Raw genomic sequence first — 10,805 nt, 5'->3', positions numbered from 1 at the left:
TAAAGGTCAAAGAGGGGGTCACTCGGGTTCTAATGAGTGTTTCTTTAGGTTCATGGTACAGAAGAAGAGTCAAACTACCACCAGGGTCATAAGACTACGCCTGGAAATGCCCTCAACTTCTACGAAAGCCTTGTCAAGTATGTGTTCTTGGGCGCTGAAATCTTTAGTAATACTATGACACTTTCGCTTCTCACATCATCTATTTCTTATGGTTAAAGAGGGGGTCACTCAGGTTCTAATGAGTGTTTCTTTAGGTTCATGGTACAGAAGAAGAGTCAAACTACCACAAAGGTCATAAGACTACGCCTGGAAATGCCTACAACTTCTACGAAAGCCTTGTCAAATATTTGTTCTTGGGCAACGAAATATCTTGTAATACGACCCATGCAGAGTTTACATACATACAACTCTGTGGGCCCTGAGCGGTTGCTTGTATTGCTTGTAGTGCCTGGGACTGGCCCCAGGTATGCAGGAAGGAAGGAAACGAGATGCAAAGACAGACAGCCAACCAGGTAAACAAAAGACTTTTTTCCTTCGCTGCACCACAAAGTTTACAGTTACTGCGTTGGTGAAAACTACCGTACGGCAAACCTGTTTTGTGGGTAAGCAGTATTGTGCATGGTCCTACACAACACAGTAAAATTCAGTGTGATGAACATTTTTTTATTTAGTTATTATCATATAAACATGTAGATGAATGAATTGATTAAGTGATTAGTTAATCTGTTTATTCATTGATACATCTATGTATTTATTTGTTAATTTATTTATAATCTCACGTTTATTTACCTACATCTTTGTGACTCATCCAAAGAAAATATTGTATATACTACTGGAAAGACATCAGTAAATATTGATCCATAGATTTGTATTTGGTTTCTTTTTGTATATAATTGGGAATGCAACCTTACAGGAGTCACTATAAAACACGTTGATTCTTTATTGCCTCACACCCTATGGGTGTGCCTCCCTGGCTGATGGCTGAGTCTCACCGTCGCGTCGCCAGTGGTCACGGTCAGGCTGTCGTCCAACCCTAGTCCAGCGGGGAGCGGCACTAGACTGTTCCAGAGGTGTGAGGAAATATTGTTCCTTATTATTATTACGAATACTCACATTCGCAGACTTTTCTTATTAAAACTATGATGCCTCAATTTTCTTCAAGTTAATGTACCGCCTCAAGTGGAAGTCTCTGATAATTATTGATCCCGCCGCCCGAAACTGACACCTCATTTCTGGTCTATCATTCTTTTTTCTTTTGTCGGGTACATAACATAGCAGGTGTCATTGCAGGAGTAGTATGCAGGGACAGGAAAAGTGAAAGTGCAAGTTGCTGCGGAGGGTAGGGGAGAGGAAGAAGAGGAGGAAGAAGAGTGAGAGGGTCTAGAGGAGGGTGAGGGGAGGGGGTCCGGACTGGTGAGGGTGAGGGGGATGAGGGTGTGTGTGTGGGGTGTCCGGACTGATGAAGGATAGGTGTGAGGGGTGGGGGTGTCGGGACTGATGAGGGTGAGGAGAAAGGGGTGTCCGAACTAGTGAGGGTGAGGGGAAGAGGGGGTGGGGGTGTCCGGACAAATGGGTGTGAGGGGTGTGAGGGGCGAGGATGTCCGGAGTGGCCGGGGGGGAGGTGGGTGTTCGGACTAGTAAGGGGGGGATGTCTGGACTAGTGAAGGGGGGTGAAGGGAAGATCCGGACTAGCGAGGGGGGGTGGGGAGGAAGATCCGGACTAGTGAGGGGGGGCGGGGGGGAAGATCCGGACTAGTGAGGGGGGGTGGGGGGGAAGATCCGGACTAGCGAGGGGGGGCGGGGGATGAAGGTCTGGACTAGTGAGGGTGGGTGGGGAGGAAGATCCGGACTAGCGAGGGGGGCCGGGGGATGAAGGTCTGGACTAGTGAGGGTGGGTGGGGAGGAAGGTCCGGACTAGCGAGGGGGGCGGGGTGATGGGGCGAGGGGTGGAAGAGTCCGTACTAGCGAGGGGGGCGGAAGGAGGCTGGCTGGAGAGCGGGGGGCGGGGCTTGTCTGGGGGCGGGGCGGCTCAGAGGGAAGAAACGCGGCTACCATGTTTGGTCTGTAGTCTGCTACGGCAGTTGTCAGCGGTGCACTGTCACTACCTTCTAATTTCCTTCTTCTCCCTTAGTACATCATTTTACCATAAGCGCTACGTCTTTCTTTCGGATTCTCGTGAGTTTGTACATAAGTAGAGAGTGTGTTCGAAGTGTGTCGTTGTGTCAAGCTTCTATTCTGCCGTCCGGAAACAGTGCAAGTGTCTTAAGATGTGTCGTGGTGCAAATGTTGTCACACTCAAAAGTGCCTAGTTACCTCAGTGATCAAGGCTAAGGGCTGCATGTTTTCTACGACAGCCCCACGTCACTCTACAAGCAGCTCTCCTCATCCCCCCAAGGTTGGTACTCGGTAGGATCAAAGAAAAATAGTCATGAATGTCTTAGTACTGCATGTCACAGTTTAGGTTGTTGGGGCACGTTTTTATTTAGTTTGGGGTTAAATCTGAGGGTAATAGGGAGATTTGTGGATAGTGAAGTGTGCTTGATTGCTTAATGCGACTCTAGTGTCTAATCAAATGAAAGAAAGATCAGTATTCAACTTCAAATCTTCGTATAATTGTGTTTCGTAGTCCTCAGGCAATACTTATCGACTTCCAATACACATGACGTAATAGAGGACGTGACAGCCTGATAAATCACATCTAGGAAACAACATCCGCGTTACCTCATGCAATCTGCCCTCTTAAAACTAGATTCCACGGTGTATTGCTTCATGCTAGATAGGTTATCACTAAGCCGACATCAGACTCACCTCAACTCCAATACCTTCCTGGAGAGTTCCGGCGCCCCACCTCAAACATTCTTACCACCACACCTGCCCCCTCACCTCCTGCGCCACTGCATATTTCTCTGAAGGGTAAGCACTCAGGGCCATATTCTTAAACATTTCTGCGCCCAAGAACACGTAATTTACTAGTCTTTCGTTGGAGTTTAGGGCATTTCCAGGGGTACTTTTATGACCCTGGTGGTAGTCTGAGCCTTCTTCTGTACCGTGAACCTAAAAGAACACTCGATTAACCTCCTATTTGGCCTTTGTATGGGAGCATCTGACAATACCAACCTCAACCCTTATATCGCAATGGCTAGCTATCATGCTCCTGCTATTTAAACCCTCTCAGGCTGGTGGGTGGGTGAGCGGGGCGCACACACTCACACACACAGGCGGAGCTCCCCCCTTCATCACAGGATTGAGGGCGCGTTAGTCATTTTAAAAGGAAGTCGTGCCGGGGAGTCAAGTCACACCCGCGGCATATCCCCCGTGGTGGGCGAGCGGCGGGGTCCTATATTGAAGGTACCTCTTACCTGCAACACCCACCATTCACCCGCCGCTCTGTTACTGGCAGCGGCTGTACTGTACTAGTCTGCCCCCTGCCTGCCCTGCCCTGCCCCTTCCCCTGCAATGGCCCCCTGTCTTGTCTTGCTAGCCTGCCGTGTAGATTGGGCTGTTTGTGTAGCCTAATCACCTGAGAGAGAGAGAGAGAGAGAGAGAGAGAGAGAGAGAGAGAGAGAGAGAGATGACGTCAGTGAATGCTACCTCCCGGCACGTGGTATGTGTGTATGTATGTATGTACTTACGAATACGTGTCTTGCATCATGCCTGTGGTTCCCTCTGCCGCCGGGCCTTCATTCCATAGCGTTTTTTCTCTCTCCCCTTCTCCCGTTACTTCGTTGTTGTCCTGTGAGTATGTATAAACTCTGAACTTTATTGAAGGTATTTGTGTGTGTGTGTGTGTGTGTGTGTGTGTGTGTGTGTGTGTGCAATTTACCTGTTTTTCGAACTGGATAAATATATGTATGTATGCCAGTAGCCTTTTAACATGTTGCAATTAACACACACACACACACACAGCAACACTGCCATCAACAAAACAATTTTTCACCGTGGAAGCTCCGTTGCCACAAGCTTTTAGGATATCCTTTTTTCCATCACTAAAATTTACCCACTGACAAATTCCCTCAGGGCAGCCAGTCATTACATCCTTTCCTCTCACTCCCACGGACACATTCCAGGCGATTGTTGAGGGCCGGAGTGAGTCATTGCGCGATACGAATCATTATGTCGAAAAATACAAAGTTGACTCACAGATGAAACATTACGGCGTTATAGGTATGTAAATTCATGATGTATATTCATGCTCAGACTCAAGTAGGAAAAAAGAAGCGGAAAATTTAATCTCAAGGTAAATGTGAATAATTGTATGTAAATGTTTTGTATCATTCCATGTGGTTCTATACAGTAAGCAGATTCATTCTAGCTAAGTCAACACGTTTTATTTTTTTCCTGTATCATCTGGAAAGTATAATGCATTTTCTTCTGTGAAACTCTCTAGCCACAAAATACTACGTGTGAATGAATAAGCAATTTCTGTTCTCTGTTTGTACGTGTTGCTGTGGAGTCCTGCCAACTTGCTTAGCTTTACGTTCACTCAGCGATGGCAATATAATTCCTACCTCTACATAAATTTAGGCCGCGTGTAATGAACATATTGTCAGTGGGGAAATTTCCTCCTGACCCACGTTAATGATCTAATCGAGTGCTATTTATATTAAGTAAGTATCCATAGCTTTCAGTTCACACACACACACACACACACACACACACATAAACACACAAAACAGCGTAACCTTGACTGTTGATTGCCAGATAACGAAGGTGACTCCTCGACTTATATACTCAAGATATCGAACTGATGACACTGTAAAATATATGATTGTGATAAAACGTATCTTCGTCCACAAATCTTTTTAATGCTCGAGATAATAAGCAACGTGGCATCTCGAGCTGAATTTACCAGCGTATGATAATGTTATACAAATTTTTATGATTGTTCGGCTCAGCCGGAAGTGGCAACCGCGCTGACAACAAATTCTTTCGCAATCATCGATGAAGACATGTTTCCTTTTTTTTCCCTTCTGCGTTGGTGTTTAGTTTCGGATTATAAAAGATTGAACACCCAGAGAGAGAGAGAGAGAGAGAGAGAGAGAGAGAGAGAGAGAAATAGGTCGAACCACTTTTTTTTTTGTATTGTATTGTAGTGGTGGTTTCATTGCTACGTGTTTTTTCCCCCATCTTTTTGTGTGAGATCGTGGGTGTATAAAATGGTGAGTAGAGCAGCGATGGTGTTTGTTTGTTGTCCGGCCGGTCCATCGACACACATTTTAAACATTTTGTTGTTTGTTTTAGATTTTGATGTTCGAAGGCTTTCAAAACTGGGCTGCCTAATTTTATGTGTTGTTGTTGTTGGTGGTGGGGTTGGCGTTGGTGGTGATGGTGGTGGTATAGCGGTGGTGATGTTGTTGTTGGTAGTATTGTGTAGTGGTGGTGGTGGCGGTGGTGCTGGCAGTATAACATGGTGCTGGTGTTGGTTGTGGTGGTCAGAGACATGCCTGTCCTCGTCGACGGACCGACTCGGTCGGCTAGATTTCGATTGCCGATAGAGTCGGTCTTTCGGCATCTTGCTACGGGCCGCCAATAGGCTTAGCCCGTGCTCCCCCGCGCAGGGAGGAGCATTTTTGCACTTAATGGGCCGTCTGAGGACAAGGTCCCGTTTCCCCTAGTGATACAAGGGGGCAAATCTGTGAGGAGGAGGTTGTGGTGGTGGTTATTTTCGTGGGAGGGAAATGAGTTGGTGTATTACAGTACCGGCAACGTTATTAACTAAACGTTTTGCGGCTCTTTGTTATAGTAAACTCAAACGTTCCCTTTTTTCCTGCCTGCACGTATATGTTTTTTTATCACTCTGCCCTTGACAGTCGGTCTGTGTATCCTTCAGTTTATTAGTTTGCGTGTCTGTCGTGGTATCTGTTGGTCAATCAATATTTACACGCATCTATCTTTATTCTGCCTGTGTTTATCTATCTGTTGCTGCGGCTACTACTACTACTACTGCTGCTGCTGCTACTACTACCGTTACCGAGGCGACTACTGTCTGCCGTTGTTGTGGTGCGGAGGGGGTAGGAGGGGAGGGAGGGGAGTCGGCCACCAGCTGGAGTCGTGGTTGACCGCTGTGGCGCCGACGGCCAACGGAAAGGCGACCCAGTTTCCCACGACTTTGGTCATTCTTTCTCCTCCCCGCTTCTCTCGTCCCCCTCCGCCCCGTCCCCCTCCAGCCGGCCACCTTCTGCCTCCCGTGTTTACCTCGCAGTTCGTCTTCACACCGGCGCACTTTCCCCAGGCCCTGTGTTCCCCTGTGTTGGTTGTTGACTCCGTGACTTTGACGATAACTTTCAGGAGCCGCGTCGAACTAAGACTTACTACGTGCTATGTTTCAACTGGTGCTGCTGCTGCGTGTAGAGTTCCATTATTTTTTTATGGCGTCTTAAAATAATTGCACTTCCTCCCTCCACCAGCTTCTCGGGTTTGTGATATATCCCCATTGTTGTTGTTTTATGCTCTCTCTCTCTCTCTCTCTCTCTCTCTCTCTCTCTCTCTAACACCTTAAATAAACTTCATCCAGTCTTGCTAATATCTAAAACAGTTACAAACTTCATTATTATAGCTTCAGAGGTTTATACTAACATCCCCAGTTTTGTTTTATATATATATTTTTTCTCATCTGGTTTCCTTTTCCTGCCTTTCGTCTCCATCGGGCCGCTGTTGCTTTCTGTTTGGGTGTTTAAAATTGTTATATACGTCACGTCACTCTGTTCTTAGGTTCGGTATTTGTAAACGCTTCCGCCTCTCACATGCATCAACTATTTCCAAAGACCGAAGAGGAGGCTAACCGTACTTTCATTGGTGTTTTTTTTTCGTTGATGGTATAGAAGAGGGATCAAACTACCAACGGGATCATTAAACTACCCTTGGAAATGCCCAAAAGGAGGTTAATCGTACTTGCATGACTGTTTCTTCCCGTTCATGGTACAGAGGAAGGGCCAAACTACCACCGGGATCATTAAACTACCCCTGGAAATACCCAAAAGGAGGTTAATCGGACTTTTATTAGTGTTTTTCCCCGTTCATGGTACAGAGGGTCATACTACCACTAGGGTCATTAAACTACCCCTGGAAATACCCAAAAGGTGATTAATCGTACTTTTATTAGTGTTTTTTCCCGTTCATGGTACAGAGGAAGGGCCTAACTACCACCGGGATCATTAAACTACCCCTGGAAATGCCCAAAAGGAGCTTAATCGTACTTTCATGGGTGTTTTTTTCCGTTCATCGTACAGAAGAAGGGTCAAACTACCACCGGGATCTTTAAACTACCCCAGGAAATGCCCAAAATGAGATTAATCGTACTTTCATGGGTGTTTTGTCCCGTTTATGGCACAGAAGGGTCATACTACCACTAGGGTCATTAAACTACCCCTGGAAATGCCCCAAACGCCTATGAAAGCCTTGGGAAATATGTGAGCCTAGGTGCTGAATTGTTTATGAGTACGACTGTAGGTTTGTATCACCATTTTTGTTTTAGACTCAGCTGTTTCCCATCTGCTGTCCCGCGTCTCCATCGGGGCCCCGTTATGCTTCAGCTCGTGTGTGTGCGGCATCTTGAGTCTCAATCCTGTGCTTCCTTCTTTCTTTCCTTCTTTCCATCCTTCTTTCCTTCCTTCCTTCCTTCCTTCCTTGGTTCCTTCCTTCCTTCCTTCCTTCCTTCTTTCTTTCTTCCTTCCTCCTTGCCTTCCTTCCTTCCTTCCTACCTTCCTTCCTACCTTCCTTCCTTCCTTCCTTCCTTCTTTCCTTCCTTTCATCCTTCCTTCCTTCCGTTCTTCTTCTTCTTCGAATTCTTGTTGTTCTTGTTTTTGTTCACCTTGTTTTTGCTCTTCATGTTCTTCTTGTTCTCCTTGTCTTCTTCTTCTTCTTCGTCTCCTTCTGGCATCCATCTTAACTCATCTCGCCTTCGCTGCGCCTGAAAACAACTCCGTCCATTCTTCTGGAGTACCACGTAAAGCGATTATCTCCAGCAGTTTTCTCAGGCTTATATCACCCAGGTTTGATTTACTCTCTCTCTCTCTCTCTCTGTCTATCTATCTTACTATCTCTTGTTTTTCCTCTTATGCTGATTTGTGTCTCGACTTGGCGTGTTTTTTCCTCGTTTCTGCTAAATCTGTAAACAAGTCCATCTATTTATTTTTTTATTTTTATTTTGATAGCTAAAATATTTACTTCCTCTATTTGTTTCCCTCAGTGGTCTTCTTTTTTTTGTTTCTCTTCATGTCTAACCTTTTCGTTCATGTCCTGTTGTTTGTTACACTCAAATCTAAACTCAATTATGATTTTTTTTGCCCTCGCGTCTAAATTGATTACTGCCTCTTCCTCCAGCTTCTTGGGTTTATATATAGAACTCCAAATCTGTTTTACGCTCTCTCTCTCTCTCTCTCTCTCTCTCTCTCTCTCTCTCTCTCTCTCTCTCTCTCTCTTTCTTTCTTTATTTTTTCTGTTTTTTTCTTTGTCATTCTTTCTATCTTTCTATATCCTTTTATCTTCCTTTTAATCTCTCTCTCTCTCTCTCTCTCTCTCTCTCTCTCTCTCTCTCTCTCTCTCTCTCTCTCTCTCTGTCAGCTGTTTTCCTTCTCATCCCTGCTGTCTTACGCTACGATCAGAGGTTCCGTTAGTTTACAATTCACCATGGGACCTCGTTTGTGCTGCTCCATAAGACTCCATTACATCGTTTTAGAGTATACAGAACAATTATTTCCTCCAGCCTCTCAGATTTGTATACACCCAGTTATATTTTCTTTCTAAGCTATTTTCCTTATATTACTTTATATCTCTCATGACCTTAGCTTCGTTACAACCTACACCAGTAACTTCTATGGTTTATAAGGCCTCCATATAGAACAGTTACTTCCTCCTCCACCTTCTCAGATATCTATACCCAGATTTTATTTTATTTTTAAGCTGTTTGCCTTTTCCCGCTACTTTTTTCTCTCTCTCTCTCTCTCTCTCTCTTAATCTTGGTCTCGTTACAATCTACACCAGCAGCTCCTATGGTTTATAAAGCCTCCATATAGAACAGTTACTTCCTCCTCCACCTTCTCAGATATCTATACCCACATTTTATTTTCTCTCTAAGCTGTTTGCCTTCTCCTGCTTCTTTTTTTCTCTTGATGCTAAGTCATTCACCACAAATCCTTGCATAGTTACGCTTGGGACAGACAGGTTGTTGGTCTCGCTCAAAGACGTGCAACCAATAAGTTGTATACACGTCTATACAGTTTTGATTCACCTTCATTTAGGCTTCGTTACAACCCTTACCAACAACTTCTTCTATGGCTTATATATCACCGTTTTACCAATGACCTTTCTCCTAGCTGCTTTCCTCCTCCCTCCTCTCCCCTGATGGCTTTTTTTCTCGATCTGCGCATTCTCATTCACACGGGCTTCGTTACAACCCTTACTAATGACCTTTCTCCTAGCTGCTTTCCTCCTCCCTCCTCTCCTGATGGCTTTTTTTTTTCTTGCGCATTTTCATTTCACCTGATGGCTTTTTTTTTTTCTGCTGATTCTCATCATTCACACCACGCTTCGTTACAACCCTCGCCAGGAGCTTCTTCAATGGTTTATATGATCGGTGTTGTCATAATTTATTTCCAAAGGCCAAAAAGGAGATCAGTCGGGTTCTAGTGAGTGGTATTTTAGGTTCATGGCGCATAAGAAGGCAAACTACCGCCAGGGTCATAAAACTACCCTCCATGGAAATGCCCACAACTCCTACGAAAGGCTTAATGTGTACTTGAGTGTTGAAATGTTTAAGTAATAAGACACTATATCACTGTTTTATCTATTGCCCTTCTCCCAGTTGCTTTCCCTCTCCCTTTTAATTAATCAACTGCCTTCCTCCCCGGTTCTTTCCCTCTCTCTCTTAATCAATTATCTTTCTCCTTCCTGCTTTCCCTCTCCCTCTCTACCAATTACCTTCCTTCCACCTGCTTTCCCTCTCCCTCTGGCGGCTTTCTTCTCGATCGGCGCTCCGTTAGTCCGCCCTTGAACGCCACACGCACGATTAACGTTACCTCTAGCCCCAGGGAATCGGCGGCAGCAGTCTCGTCACGGTGGTGCAGGTGGAATGGGGCTGGTCTCGGCTCCACCTCCTTCCTTCCTGCGACGTGGAGGAAGAGGAGGTGGAGTGGGAGGGTGTGAGAAGTAAGACCGAGCATGAGAAGAGAGGAGAGGTGTAAGAGGGTGTAAGAGGATGAGAAGAGGAGGGGAGGATGTGAGGGAGGGAGAGAGAAGGGAGGGAGTGTAAGGAAGGGGGAGTATAAGGAATATAGGAGAAGAGAAAAGAGAGGAGAGGAGGGGAAATAGTGGCTAAGGAAGTAAGATTTTGGGGGGAGAGAGAGAGAGAGAGAGAGAGAGAGAGAGAGAGAGAGAGAGAGAGAGAATATTTATCAAGGTCGTTCTGTTCCTATAGTGTCTGGCTTTAAGTGGCATAGTTCTGCTGCTTCGTCATCGTGCAACCTTTTCTTAACTCCTGTCCCTCTGATCTTCTCCCACCCAGCCTCCCTTTGTGGCTGTTGTTGTTTTTCTTGTTTTTCTTCTTGTTTTTTCTTCATTTTCTTGTTTTTCTTTTCTTGTTCTTGTTTTTCTTGTTTTTCATCATCATTTTCTTCTTCTTCTTCATCGTCCTCTTCTTTTTCTTCTTCTTTTTCTTCTTCTTCATCATCGTCATCATCTTCTTCTTCTTCTTCTTCTTCTTCTTCTTCATCATCATCATCGTCATCTTCTTCGTCTTCTTCTTCTTCTTCTTCTTCTTCATCATCATCGTCATCATCTTCCTCTCTGCACTGTGATTTACAAAGACG

The 10,805-nt window shown here is 45.2% G+C and overlaps 1 protein-coding gene across 3 annotated transcripts in view; it reads left to right on the top strand.

The window, feature by feature from the left end:
- Window positions 1–2,061: 2,061 nt before the first annotated feature.
- The window catches only part of LOC126996459 (ubiquitin carboxyl-terminal hydrolase 2-like), an 80,954-nt gene continuing 72,210 nt past the window's right edge, over window positions 2,062–10,805 (top strand). The window contains exon 1 of one of the 3 annotated variants that reach the window (XM_050856924.1): window positions 2,062–2,395. The gene's annotated coding sequence lies outside the window, so the exon portion shown is untranslated. The remainder of the gene's footprint in view (window positions 2,396–10,805) is intronic. The other 2 variants (XM_050856922.1, XM_050856923.1) reach the window with 2 other exon arrangements.

This window comes from Eriocheir sinensis, chromosome 10, assembly GCF_024679095.1.
Source record: "Eriocheir sinensis breed Jianghai 21 chromosome 10, ASM2467909v1, whole genome shotgun sequence".
Taxonomy (NCBI): Eukaryota; Metazoa; Arthropoda; class Malacostraca; order Decapoda; family Varunidae; genus Eriocheir; species Eriocheir sinensis.
This window is presented reverse-complemented; position numbering and strand designations above follow the sequence as displayed.